At 41.8% G+C, this 13,638-nt stretch overlaps 1 protein-coding gene and 1 non-coding gene across 3 annotated transcripts in view; one reads left to right on the top strand and one right to left on the bottom strand.

Annotated features, from left to right (window-relative positions):
* The window catches only part of MFHAS1 (multifunctional ROCO family signaling regulator 1), a 110,707-nt gene that overhangs the window by 83,937 nt on the left and 13,132 nt on the right, over positions 1-13,638 (bottom strand). The window lies entirely within an intron of this gene.
* LOC112413255 (small nucleolar RNA SNORA1) lies at positions 13,279-13,413 on the top strand. The gene has a single exon (XR_003005931.1). It is a non-coding gene; the product is annotated as a small nucleolar RNA SNORA1 (small nucleolar RNA).

Raw genomic sequence — 13,638 nt, 5'->3', positions numbered from 1 at the left:
AGCACTGAAATTTTCTCATCCGAAAGATTACTTGAGATTTCTTTTGCCTTTATGTGTGAATTAGCTACTAAAAAGGATATCTAGGTCCCAAACAAGTCAATTAAGAGTCCACCTAAGTTAAAAAAAAAAAAGTTTCAAAAAATGAGAAGCTTAGAAATTCTTTCCTCATAAAAACCTAGCTCTCCTTGAAGAAACTAAACTCAAAAGGCAGAATTGGAAACTCCTAGATACAATGGTTAAAAATGGGCAAGGAACTTCAGACTATACTACAAAGCTACAGTAATGAAGACAGTATGGTACTGGCACAAAAACAGAAATACAGATCGATGAAACAGGACAGAAAGTCCAGAGATAAACCTACACACATATTGTCACCTTATCTTTGATAAAGGATAAAAAAAAAATGGGAAGGCAGACAAACGGTATAAGCTGGTAAGGGCAGGGATTACGAGTTACCTTAACTCAGAAGGACTGCTAACTCAACAAGGGCCACGGGCCAGGAAAGCCCTGCAGGGGTGAGTCACGCCAAAAAACAGCAGATGACACGATATCAATTACTCTCTGGACACCTTCTCTTCATTTTAGAAAGTGGCTGCTGAGTGCAATTTAAGTCACTCAGGTGTCAAATCTTAGGCTGCTCCAGGTGAGCTGCCTGTGACTTCTCTGAAATTCCTAGTAATTACATATAAAAATTGAGTCTGGGATAAACCATAATGGAAAAGACTCGAAAAAAGAACACATATATGTAACTGAGTCACTTGGCTGTACAGCAGAAATTAACACAACATTGTAAATCAACTATACATCAATTTAAAAAAATCCAGTTACTGCTATTAAGCTATAGCCCCTTAATCCAACTACTTTTTGTTCCCAAAATTTTCAGAGTCCAAAAAGGCCAAAAAAGGTCAGAAGCCTGGTTATTATAGAGAGCTGGTGTCCTCTTAGTTTACTGGGGAAGACAGGGCAATAAGGACAGGGACCACTTCCACTGCAGAGCTGGCATCCTCCACGCCCTGCTGAGCTCACTTTTGCAAGGAAGCACCGACGTGCCAGCCTCAAAAGGAGCTGATAGCGAAGATGCTCCAATCCTGGGTCTCCCGGGACTTAGCAATTTTGGGAGAGCTTTACTTCCTGCTGAAGTATTTTTATTATGCTCTTTCTTGAAGCAGGAAAATAGAAAAATATTCCCAAGGAACCTGGGGAAGCTCTTTACCCACTTCCAGGTAAAGTGCCTTTGCGTGCCCCAAGCGCTCTCCTACCTGATCATTGTTTTTTCAGAAGATAAAACTGAGGCGTTTAAATGGGGACTTAGAAGAGGGCTCTGTGATTACCCAGTAAAGATCACTCTTAGAGTTGGGAAAAAGGAACAGTGATCCTAAATGACCACTGATTGATCTTCTTTCTCCAGTCTCCAACATATTGTCAAAGTGATTGCTTCATTGATAGAACTGCCTTTATGTGACGGAAAATGTTCACTGTATGACTTGGATCTCTCCGGTCTTCTGAACCACCCGAGTAAGCAATTACTTCGAGGAATCCCCAAATAAAATCACGATATGAATTCATGAATCAAGAAAGTGCATCTAATTTGCATAATAAGGCTTCTTTAGAGAATGGGGAGCTATATATCTGATACAAGACAATCCTGAAAGTATAATCCCATCATTTGCAAATAACTAACTATAAATTTAGAAGGTGATGCTGAGCAAAAAGAGGAAGAGAGAGAGAAATGGCTTGGTATGATCTACTTTCACCATACGCTTCAGCTTCACATAATACAGTCACAATATTTCCTGTATTACTAAGACGCATTCGTATAGTAGAGAAGGGGAAACAAAACAGGACTCGATAGAAGGAAACGACAATAAAGCAGATGGATTGAGCTCTCCAAGTCTGTGCTAGCAGAGAATGCAATTAAACAAAGGCTATGGTTTATTAAAATCACAATGGTTAATAGTGTAGGTAGACCCACTGAATTCTTCACCATATAAACCGTTCCACGTTAATGGCACAAATTAAAAATGTAATCTCACACTACTGGAAGCATGCCTTTAACTGTTCCTAGGATAGCAAAGAAAATAAACGTTCCAAAAATAGTGTAAAAATAAAAGGAGGTACGTCATGTCCCCTGTATGTATCGCATAGAAAAACAATTTAAATAACCAGTGTTCCTACTCTTTTATTATTATTTCAATCCCAGGATTTGAAAAGCAATGCAAAGTATCATTACATGAGAACGGGCTGATAGTAATTCAGAAATTATGAATTACTGCACTTTTTTAGCTACCAGGTTAAAAGCCCAGGGATTTGACTGATGATCTCTCTAGAAGAAAAAAAGACCACTTGTAAATTCTTTGTTCACAACATGCCTTTCCCACCACCTGTAAGTGGAATTCTAGTTTCTCCATGACCCACTCAGTTGGAAGGAGTCTCTTTCTCTACTGAATTCTCATGGCACAGGGTCTAGACCCATTTTACAATGTCTCATAGTGGTGCCCAAGCCTCATCTCCCTTTCTGGACCAAGGTCCTTGAGGACAGGCCCTGAGCGGGATTCCTGCTGGAAGTCCTCCGTGAATTTCTGCTGAATGAACGCAGGATTCAGTGGATGCGTATCCAGACAAATTTCTACCTATGTGTAACCTCCAGGCGTTATCCCATTTCTCTACATTGCATGCGCACCGTGTTATGTCTTTTAGTTAATAATATAGACAAACTGAGTCAAATAGTTTTTCCTGCAAAGATTGTTTTTTTTAATTTCAGTATGAGCTAAAACCATAATTAACCACTGAAATCAGAATAGCCCCAACATTTTGCATCTGACTACATTGGAACTCTGATGAATACATGGACCAGCCCTCGGTAGATGTGCATTTCCAGAGGCAGCCGTGGGCCTTGGAGCCTCAATCTGGAGCCACTCCCAACTATTTCGATGTTTGCCTCTGAGCATCCCACAATCGATCATCTTAGGGCAGATGAGACAGCTCACCTAACCACAAACGAAATGCGGTGGGTAGACCTTTTCTAATTGATTCTAGATGAGCCAGGCCTGATATCTGTGTCTGGGAGGCTCGGCCCTCACAAAGTAGGTAGCGCTTTCACTACAGAAAGGAGATATGAATGACCAAAATAAGCAATGTGACCACCAGCTTCCACTTACAGTCATCATGACTTCATGTATGAAATTTAAACGGTACCTTTGATAGCATACTCAGATTCTAAAGGAATCTTGGCCAGGGGAGGGGAGGGGAGGGGAGGGGGAAAAAAGAGCACAAACTAATTTTCTGCTGTGTTTCATGTTTTTTTAATCCTCTCTAATTGCATTGAGAGTCTAGAGAAAATTAGTGGGAGAAAAGATCATGGGCATGTGAATAATTTATTCCAATTTATTTTATTTTACTATTATCAGGTTATAAAGTGCTTAAGGCCTCACCTGCTTTTATACGGAGCATAAACCCGTTTTTACTTCGTGGCGGCCCACTGCCTTGAAGAATTTAAAGAGGGTGCAGCTCAGAGAAAGAAGGGAGCAGGAAGAGAATTGCTTTAGAGATGCAGGGAACCAACAAGGGGTGTGCGAGCCCCCTGCTCTATCATTAGCCTGACCCACAGCTGTTAACTCCACAGGGGGTCCTCCGCCACTGTCCCCAGATCCCACCCTACTGCGGACCAATTTGATAATGAATAAACAAAGCGCCAACAAAAGCAACTAACAGAATAGGATGGCAAAAAACGATCATCCTGCCCCAAACAGATCTCTTTAATGCATTTGCTTTGACCTCTTCTTTTACAAGCACCCCAATGAAAATAAGCTAGAACAAAAGATGATTCGTTATGCACAGCCATAAAGAGCTCCAGGGCACGCCGCATCCATAATTCATGATGCACAGCCAGCCGCCATCAGCATCATTTATCCTTTCAATATTTTAAAGTGGTGAAAGGTTGCTGGATATTTTTAAAGTTGCTGATTTCTACACGATCCTTCCAAATTGAGGAACAAATGGGGAACTTTACTCCTCTGCAAATGACATTACTTACAAACCTAAGACTACACATCTACTAGAATTCACTTGGTTTCCATCACAGGGAGGGAGCCCTAATAAAACTATTAAGCCAGCAGGCAACATATATCAGCTCTGTTGAAATTAATCTTATCAAATCACTTCTGCTTTCTGTTTTAAAAATAAAGGCCCCAGTTTTCTTCTCACTGTGGTTAAAATCCATCCCATCCCGTACACCCAAGCAAAGAGACATGGCAGGCAAGTGAGGCCCCAAGAGGTACTTAGCTTGACGGGAAAGTGAGGCCCAGAGACGTACTTAGCTCGCCCAAGATCTCCCAGCCAGGCGGAGAGGCCCTCATTCACAACCGGGACTGTTTCCTTCATTCCTAGGGACTTGCCTGCGGTCCCGCATCATATAACGTCTGAATGACCTCAGAGTGATCCCCTGACTCTATTCCCACTCCATTCACGTCCATCTTCCATGCCGCTGCCCTGAGTGGTCTTACAAAAGGTACACTTGACACTTCCCCCATCTGACCCTTCAATATGTCCTTCTCACCCTAGGGAAAAAAAAAAAAAATCATCAAATCAACTAAAAATATTTTAGCTTTATATCATGCTGCCAAGAATTCTGCCAAGAATTTTAGCTTATCAGGTAGATAGGCTAAAAAATATTGACATGGCATGTGCACTGATAAGTAATAGAACTGGCTGCTGATAATCTGTACGGCCCCCTTCCCCATCCCAGCTCCATCACACTTCAGGGGACCTGGTGGTTTGCAGAAAGTCCTCTAGCATCACCTCCACTCAGCTAGAGACCTGCTCCCATCCCTCCAACCCCACCCATGGGGTTCCAGAGAGCTCCCCTCCTCAGGCCTCTCCCGGCCCCTGGAGATCTTTTTTAACTTGGCATTTATTACACAGCACTGCAACTGTACATTTACCGTGTGCACCACTTCCCTGAACTGCAGCTTCCTGGGATCAAGGCCTAGTGACCCCGGACTCCCCATCACCCGCCCTATCGTCACTGTAGATTCCCAGTTAACGCTTATAGTCTGTCACTGCAGAGTTAAACACACGTCTTTCACACGTTATTCCATTTTTCATTCAACCAACCACCCGTTCATGGCAGGTGGAAAGCTATCACCCTCCTGAGAGACAGTATAGGGTGGTGGCCGAGAACGTGGGTTCTGGAGGACAGCCTGGGCCCTGCCACATGGACCCAACCAAGTTCCTCCCCTGGAAACAGGGATCATGAGCTAACATGCAGTGGGCTGGCCAAGAAGTTCGTTCGGGTTTTCATCGCATCTTAAGGAAAACCCTGAACGAACTTTTTGGCCAACCCAATACTATGTGGTAAAAACTACTCTGGACCCTTGGCGTGCATGAATTCGTTTAAATACTCATAACATCTGAGGAGCCTGTGATAGCAAGAGCGAATGCTTAGGAAGTGTTAGAATTATTTCTCCTCATTCACAGATGAAGAAACTGAGGTTCAGGGTGGCTTCCCAGAGATCCAGGCTTCTTTCCTCCCTAATCCACTGGCTTGGAAAGATAAAAGATGTAAGGCCTCTTGCTCTGATGCTGGTTTAGCATAACACAAGAAATGGCAATATTCATCTCTAGCTATAGTTAAAGGGACATTTTTTCCAATATCACCCTCCGTAGGAAACTATGTAGACTCCTTGGGATAAAGATCTGTCCCATCACAGAAATTAGCTAAGTCAGAGGAGTAGGAAGCAGAAAGGTATTCGTGCTTTCAGTAGCACACACCCAGATTCCAAGCATTATCAGATTGCGCCCGGTGTGCACCTGATCCTTAGAAGGCGAGAGAGCGTGCTTGTCGCATGGATGCGAACCAAGGCACCGACACACCACTAGATTCTGCAAAAGCAAATATTTGTCTACAACCAAAGAACGAGGGTTCTTTTCTAACAAAGAACAATGTACACCATTCTAATTCCTGATTCTCCTGCTTGACAGCGGGCTCTGATTTCAATGGAAATCCCCCCACGAATAAACATGTCTTGAATCCCAGATGGCAAAATAAATCAGAAGATTTATGGACTGTAAAAAGGGATGACATGAGTGATCCAACCTTCACGGAACACCTGGGACCGGGTGTGCAGCAGCTTTTCAATTCCTGGAAACAGTCACCTGTTTTTTTTGGCTCAGCAAAAAAATTTTAACAGCCCTGGTAATCAACAAGACGCCATCATTTGGGACACTATTTGGGTGAGATTTTAATGCTACGCCCTGTCACACAGTCAAGGCTCAGCGGCATCAACAGTTTTCAAGAAGTCGTTGAGAGGCTAACACAGACCAGATAAACTCTGTGTGGCTACAGGAAAGCCTGGTCCAAGAGCCCCAAAGGCAAATTCCTGAAATGACCAAACAGAAAACTAGTGAATTTTCCTTCTCCCTACACCAAGAATAAAAAGATGGAAACAAGGTACTAGCCAGTGGGAATGCACATTACATTATACAGTAACCAGAGGGTGAGCATGTGTGTTTTTCTCGGGGAGGGGAGAAGGCATACATAGCCACAGAGGCTTAATAAAAGAAAGAAATTCAAAAGAACACCTGCCCCAAACTAGAGGGGGGCACAACCAGGGCCATGCCACTCACTAGCCATCTGGGGGTGAGTAGTGTCTGTAAAGGGGACAGATGCATCTCATTTTTTGTTTCTGTAACCTGGACACGAAATGACCCAGCTCTCAGATCAGTGAGCTGTTTGGGGCATCACAGTGTTCTAGAAAATTCCCATCTCTCTTTTTAGCTCTTCCCCATGTGATTCACCTGTAACAAGCCCCCTGAATCAAAGGCACCTCAGCTATGCCATGTCGATGTACAGCTAAGGTGAGTCAAGAATCCCAGCCAATATTTGCCTTAATAACATGTTCAGAAAACGTGGCTTCCTCTTTCCCTCCATGCTGTCTGAACCAATCTGGACATTTACTATAAGAAGGAGGATTTTAAAGACCAAACACTTCATTGGACCCTGTGAACAAACTCTTTTCTCCAAGAACCTGACTGATGATGATTTTGTTTGCTTTAAGCAAAATACACAACTAAGTAGCTTTTAAACACACAAGCCACTCTACCAGGATTTAATTGTTTACTGTTCTTCCAGGTCAAACACATTTTAGTGGGCTGGGTTAGACCCATTCTTTATTCATGACACACACACAGAGAAGCAGACAGTTCGGATAATCTCTTAAATTTTGACCCCTACTGGTCCCAGGATAAAATACCCAGGGCACATCTGTGCATAACACACCAAGCTGAGGTCTAGAAAATACAATGGTGTGGAACTCTGGGGCTAGTTACAGGGCAGAAGTGAAAATGGCCCCGCTGGCACAGGTGGACTGACCTCTACATGACAGTTGGGATAGAAAGGCATGTTTCTACCAAGCAATGTTTTGAGCCAATGAGATACGGTTCATTATCAATTAGTTTTCATTAATGTCTCCCATGGACACAGCACTATTCATGCTGCCACTGTCTTATTTTGACCAGTGGTATATTTATCTGAAGACATGAGAGATTTGTAATTATTGCTATGTATGTCTAAACATTACATCATGTTAGAATGGATGAATTAAGCTGGGAAATGCATAATTATGCTGCAAACAATGGTATTCCACTAGGCATCACAGAAGCCAATTAAAAAGATTACCCTTATTTTAAATGACAGAGTTAAGCTTTTATCATTCCCAAGCCCCTTTTTAAGTCCCATCATTTGACTCAGAGATTTGTCTTTTTCTAATTGCATCTCGACAGTGTCCTGAACACAAAGAGGGGTCACCAACCCTGAAGGAAATAAAATTGAGTATTTCTCAAAATTCTGGAAGGTGGAGAACTTAGTTTAAAATCTATAAAATAGGGCTTCCCTGGTGGCGCAGTGGTTGAGAGTCCGCCTGCCGATGCAGGGGACACGGGTTCGTGCCCCGGTCCGGGATGATCCCACATGCCGCAGAGCGGCTGGGCCCGTGAGCCATGGCCGCTGAGCCTGCGCGTCCGGAGCCTGTGCTCCGCAATGGGAGAGGCCACAACAGTGAGAGGCCCGCGTACCGAGAAAAAAAAAAAAAAAAATCTATAAAATAATCTGGAAAGAATCAAAGGTCTGTCAATATAGGACTAACTAAACAGTACATCCATTGGTAGAATATTATGCTATATGTGTATGTACACACACACAATAGGTTTATAACTGCTCATATGGAAACATCTCCAAAATATACTTTACGTGACCAAAAGCAAGGTGCTGAGCAATGACTACAGCATGATCTCTTTCAGGTTAAAATATTTGCAAATACATGTTTTATCTTCCTTGAAAGCAATAACAAGAAACAGTTTACTGAGGAGAAAGGGGCCTCGGGGAGGGGGCTGAGAGGGGCTTTTGCTTTTGAATATACCATCCACGTACAGGTATTACTTTTTTATGGTCAGTAGACGTTATATGGGTAGAGAATTATGGTTCACTGTGTGATCCCTTCTGTTACTCCTCTGTATTCAGAAAAAGAGTAATGGTATTTCATTCAATCACAAAGGAAGCTATCAATACATTGTATCAAATGAAATTTAAAACTTCAAAACATCGTAAGTTTTTTAAACATCGAAAAGGCAAAAACACCTTAAGGGTGATGGGGGTCAGGGCAGGCCACCCCAAAATATGCCACTTTGACATACTATTTTGAATTACAGTTAAACAGCCACTACAAGAAGGACACTCTGACCCTCCTTTGTCCCAACCCCGAAAGTAGAGATATTCTAATCGCCAGAGATAGGGAATTCAAGGTAGAGAAGGCTGTATAAACAAACTCTGCTTAGCTTCTTCATTAATTAGTACCCAAGCCTACGTTTATTTTGTCAGTTCTTCACAAATTTATTGTTTCTTTGTCTAAAAGGTATATACACAGCCTGCTTTGGTCAGTTCTTAGGTCCCCTATCTATAGCACTCCCATCCATATGAAATTAAATTTGTTTTTTTCCTCCTCTTAATCTGCCTTGTGTCAACTTAATTATTAGACCGACCAAAAGAACCAAAATGGGTAGAGGGAAGTGTTCCCCTCCCTGACAGTTTGATAGTCAAAAGGTTATCATCTTTCATATCTAAAGTGTTAATGTAAACTGAACTCTATGATTATAAGAAATCACTGTGATTAAAAAAAAAATACCAATAAGACGATCCCAAAAGACATGATCAGACAATTCACAAAAGAAGCAACACAATTAGGCAACATTCATAGAGGAAAACATGCATGTTCCCTAATTAAAATTTGATCTATCAGTGATATATTGTTTTCCATTCATTGTTAGTGCATCTTTAAGATGACACCCAATGCTGAGGAAATGCAAATGCAGGATTCTAGAATCCTATGCAGGTAGCACAGTGTTCCTCAAATGAAAAGCAACATAAGCAAGTACGGAACCTTAGACATTCTTTGCCTTTGACTCAATGAGTCTGTTTCTAGGATTACTGCCCAAATAAGAGCTTTTATAAAGAAGTACCGTCATCACAGAATTACTCATAACAAAACTTGAAACTACTCAAGCGTCTAATGTTTAAATAAACAAAGGTAAACATTTCCTTGATGTACTATTATGCAAGCATTTACAATTACTGTGTAGCTACTAATAACATGAAAGCATACTCATGGTAGCTTAGGTTAAAATTTTTTTTAATTATTTATAAAATATGATTATCACATTTTAATAAACCTAAACTTAAAGGAAAAAAAACTGAAAAGAAATAGAGCAAAATGTGTAATTATGTTAGATACCAACTATGAGTATTTTTTTCCCCTTTATACTCCAAGTTTGCAAATGTTTTAATAATGGGAAAAATGCATTTTGAAAAAAGCATAAGGTATTCACGAATAGGAATCACACTGTACTATACTCCTATGAAAAAAGACCTTTATCCATAAGCTTATCAGATTTCCAAATAGATCTTTAGACTTGTGCTTTCTGGAATAATGGTAGAAACATCCGCTGCAGCAGCTAGTACCTAAGGGAGCCCTGCCCTGCGTCAAGCATTGTTCAGAGCATTTTACTTGTATTAACTCAACATGCAGGGCCAAGCCTATGAGACAGAAACTATTATGACATCCAAAGTCACACAGCTAACAAGTGGAACAGGGATTCGAACCCAGCAGAATCTCAAGAGCCCTTGCAAGTAACCACTATATTATAATGCTTCCATTTTAAAATGCAACACAAAATTCCAAGTGTTTCAAGTCAAACTATTATTAAGCAAATATAAACAAAACGAAGTTTTCTAATATCTTGCACCTCCTAGGATTTCAACTAAAATGTAACTAAGTATATTTTGATAAATTGAGAGGCAGGGGAAGACAAACTCCAGTGGTGATATGATGAAAGGTGCAAGAAGACGCCATCACTGCGTGGTAAGTGGAGTCCAAACAAATAAAGTGCATAAAATATGCTGTTCCATCGGTGCAAAATTAATTAAAAGAAAAGTATTTGCAGTCAGTCTGGGGTGTCACAAGAAAGCCCAAAGTAAAGACAGGGAAACTCAGTCCAGAATAAAATGCTAATTGTGTTACAGCTAAATTCGCCTTTATTGCAGGATCTGTTATGGTAAGATTTCAAGTCAGGAAAATCGATGTTCTGGATACATTCCTAGTGATCGCAGAGGCATGCAGCCATCTGGCTGGGGGAGCAGCCAACGTGCGTGTTCTCTCTGGACTCAGACCAGAGAACCGGACCAGGGGCACGCTTAGCCAGGGACCACACAGGACAGGTGCTCTGTCAGCCCGACAGTAACTTGATCGCGAGTCTGAGCAAATCATCTGAAACCACCCTCCAGCTCTCTGAGCCGTAAATCCCCTCCATGGTCTCGACAGAGCCCTGCCTGATGGACAAGGAATGAGCTAGGATAGAGCTCCCAAAACTCTAGCTCATGGGGCAGCAGTGGCCACTGGCAAACTCTGACCAGTCCATAAATGATACTTACCATCAAGAAGCTTCTTTATGACAACTGCTAACTGCTTTTGTGCACACACACCCATCCCCAGGCACGGCCTGCTGACCTATCTGAACGCCCTCCGCCTTTTTAAGAGACATTCTAATTTGAAATACCTTTCCCCACTTCTCCATGTGATTGACTGGGACTGGAAATCACACTCAGTTGCAATGCAGCCCTTTCAGGAACCCCTCTCTGAGACCATACCTCTCACTGGCACCTGACCATGACCTCTGCTGACCTCTGCTGACCTCTGCGTGGGCAGGTCCCATGCCTTACCAGACCCTGTATGTCCAACACTGAGACAGTGAACAGCACGCAGTGACACAGAATGGACATCTAGGAAAGAGGGGGACAGAGGTGAGTTTGTGTACCCTGGAGGGTAGTGGGCAACCTGACCCCGAGGGGCAGAGCAGGACAGAGGGTAGAAGCAGAGGGTCGGGGCTGAAATCCCAGAGTGTTCTAATTCTGGGGGACTCACTTAACTTTCTGATACTCAATTTCTCCCCCTGAAAGTCAGGACAATGACAATATCAACCCCCTAGGGTTGTTGGGGGGATTCAGTGAGATCACCCATAAGAAGCACTTAGCACTGTCTCTAGAACATGACAGGAACTCAACAGTGTCACCGATTATCACATTTTCTCCCAACCCTATACCCTTAGAATGATGTGATAATTAATACAATAATAACCTCCATGGCATGAACAATAAGAATCTCATGGGAACAGTAATAAAGTTGATAAAACAACAGTACCTAGGAGAAATATTGTTTTGATTTTATATTTTCCTTCTCCATTACCTTTTTTCTAAACATCCTCTTTTCAAAAAAAAAAAAAAGAAAGAAAGAAAGGGAGGCGTGTTCTACTACCTCCAAATTCACTACTACTGTAACACAGTACTAATACAATGTTCAGATCACATGCTTCATTTTAGGAGTGGGGAGGACCCAAGAAAATTAACTCTTTAATTCTCTCAACATTTAATATGCTAAGAATAGTAAACCACCCCAACAAAGTGTCCCTCAACAAAGACATCTCTAAATAGCAGCCATATCTTTTTAATATGGCAGTACCCGATTTAATTTAGACTGTCTTTGGAGGCAGTGTTCATGCAGTCTTCGGGGTTCAGAAATCATTGCTGATGGCAATCCCTCTCAAAACAGAAGCAAATCCATAAATGACTCTGAAACATGTAAAAGATTCCTGAAGAGGAGGCACTTCCCTCCTCTTAAAAGGCTGATTAGTTTTGGAAGTTTTGAGAAATCCTCAGAAACAATGCCTTTTCCTTTTTCAGCATCCTCTCGAGATCTGCCTGAGATTTCTCGCAAACAAATGACCTAAACTGTAGATAACTGAAAAGAATGACTATGTCAAGCAAATTCAAAATTATACCTGATTTTTTTCCATATGACATTTTCTTCTAGAAAATCAAAAGCCAGTTTCTTCCAGTCATTCCTCAAACATGCAATGAATTTCTCCATATATAGTCAGATTCCACATGTACCAGAGTCAGCAATTACATCAACCAAAATCCCATCTCAGCTCCTCATGACCACAGCCAGGTATTTTATTTTATTCTCCTAAAAATCCCAGTTTGGTACAGACTTCTGTTTACAGAAGGTACTCAGCAGTGATTGATGACAGCAACCAGCTCATAAACGTATGGTACACTTGTCTGCCTAATCTGGTAACAACCTAATTTTGAATCAATGCAACCCCATCCCCTTAACCCTCATACCTGCCTATGGCCTTGCCAATCATTCCAGAACTCTACTCAAAATCTATATGGGAAAAAAGCACTATACAGAAGACTCAACAGTGAGAGGCCCACGTACCGCAAAAAAAAAAAAAATCTATATGGGAAAAAAGCACTGTACAGAAGACAGTAATTACACGGTACTTATTTGTGCTTCTCTCCTACATGTCCTTTGTGTGTCAGCCCCCAATTAAGTCACATATGCACAGCACAGACCAGAAGTCTCCATGTCCTACTTTCTGTCCTCTCATCGACACTAAGGAAGAGGATTCTCATGGCAGCTGTGCTAAAAGATATTCATCAACGTGGCATCTCAAGGCCTAGCTTAAAAATCCCTTCTCAAGTCATGTCTTAGAAGGAAAGCTGCCACAAAGAGTCTGGCAAAAGAATTCCAGAACATTCGCCCCAGGAAGAAAACCACCAACCTGATCGGCTCCTTCCCTCCAGAAGCACCTGACTTACAGCTGTGGCTGCATAGCACTGTGATTACACTAAATGCCAGGGAACTGTTCACTGTAAAATGGTTCATTTCAAGCTTCATTCTAGATGCAAATGGGAACTGTTGTGCATGGTGTCCAGGTATTACTGATGTGGCCACACTGAGACATAGGATTCGTTTCCATCACAGTAAGTTTACTGCAGTGGTGACAAGGAGATCTGTAACATGTTTTGCTAGGCTTGTGAGTGAAAACTGGATGTCACAAAGCTTTTCAATATTAGAAATGATGAAGGAACAATATATTTTAGATCATCTGCCAAAATATCAATGTACTTCCTACAATTTAACTTTCAGGGCCCTGAAGTAAATTGCTTGAAGAAACTGGAGCCCAAAGATTACAGGTGGGGAATTTTTGAAGCATCTCCGTATTCAAGTAGAGATCAAAGAATCCCAA

This window comes from Neophocaena asiaeorientalis, unplaced genomic scaffold (assembly GCF_003031525.2).
Source record: "Neophocaena asiaeorientalis asiaeorientalis breed wild unplaced genomic scaffold, Neophocaena_asiaeorientalis_V1.1 scaffold14, whole genome shotgun sequence".
NCBI lineage: Eukaryota > Metazoa > Chordata > Mammalia > Artiodactyla > Phocoenidae > Neophocaena > Neophocaena asiaeorientalis.
The sequence above is the reverse complement of the archived record's forward strand: the minus strand, read 5'-3'. Positions and strand labels throughout refer to the sequence as shown.